The following is a 1242-nucleotide window of genomic DNA, read 5'->3' on the forward strand; positions in this document are numbered from 1 at the left end:
TGAAAAATTAGGATGGTTCTTCCAGTTTGAGTTATAGGTATGCGAGTAGGGATTTTCTTGAGCATAGTTCACCTGCTCTGCTTTGATTCCTGTTAGGAGTTGACAATCTGTAGGAGTGTGACCTTGGATTTCACAGACTTCACAATTTTGAGTTACGGCAACCACGGTGGCTGGAGGTGATACATTCAAACTTTCAATTTTCTGGGCAAGAGCATCCACTTTTGCATTAACATGATCAAGGCTACTTATCTCGTACATGCCCCCTTTTGTTTGAGGTTTTTCTACCATTGTTCGGTCGCTTCCCCACTGATAATGATTTTGGGCCATGCTCTCAATAAGTTGATAAGCATCGGTGTAAGGTTTATCCATAAGCGCACCACCGGCGGCGACGTCTATTGTTAACCTTGTGTTGTACAAAAGACCATTATAGAAGGTATGAATTACTAACCAGTCCTCTAAACCATGGTGTGGACAAAGTCTCATCATGTCTTTGTATCTTTCCCATGCTTCGAAAAGAGACTCGTTATCTTTCTGCTTAAATCCATTTATCTGGGCTCTTAACATAGCTGTTTTGCTTGGAGGAAAATATCGGGCAAGAAAGACTTTCTTCAACTCATTCCATGTGGTGACTGAGTTGGAAGGAAGAGACTGAAGCCATCTTCTAGCTTTATCTCTTAACGAGAAAGGAAAGAGACGAAATCGAATTGCCTCTGAAGTGACACCATTGGCTTTAACAGTATCAGCGTATTGGAGGAATACGGATAAATGAAGGTTTGGATCCTCGGTAGGATTTCCAGAGAATTGATTCTGTTGCACTGCCTGCAACAGTGAAGGTTTAAGTTCGAAGTTGTTCGCGTCGATTTCGGGTGGAGCGATACTCGAATGTGGCTCATCTTGCGATGGAGCGGCGTAATCTCGAAGAGCACGAGCTGGTTCTGCCATCTCGGGTATCGGCGAAGGAAGGAGATTTTTAAGATCAAGAATTTCGATTGGAGGAAGATTGTTTGCATATCGATACTCCCGAATTCGTCGTAAGACTCAGAGATATCGTTCAACGTCGTTGATTCGTAAGTAGTACGGCTCGCCTTGTGAGCGAGTGTGTGGCATACAAATCAACGAAAAAGAAGGAAAAATAAAAAATGCCTTAGTCTCTACAGCGTAACAGAAGAGTTACGATATCGACTAAATAAAAGTTCCCCGACAACGGCGCCAAAAACTTGATCGCGACTTTATGAGTCTATT

General features: G+C 42.8%; 1 non-coding gene across 1 annotated transcript; it reads left to right on the top strand.

Moving 5' to 3' along the window:
* Nucleotides 1–457: 457 nt before the first annotated feature.
* LOC127108870 (small nucleolar RNA R71) lies at nt 458–564 on the top strand. Its single transcript, XR_007796372.1, has one exon. It is a non-coding gene; the product is annotated as a small nucleolar RNA R71 (small nucleolar RNA).
* Nucleotides 565–1242: the final 678 nt, after the last annotated feature.

Source organism: Lathyrus oleraceus, chromosome 7 (assembly GCF_024323335.1).
Source record: "Lathyrus oleraceus cultivar Zhongwan6 chromosome 7, CAAS_Psat_ZW6_1.0, whole genome shotgun sequence".
NCBI classification, from domain to species: domain Eukaryota; kingdom Viridiplantae; phylum Streptophyta; class Magnoliopsida; order Fabales; family Fabaceae; genus Lathyrus; species Lathyrus oleraceus.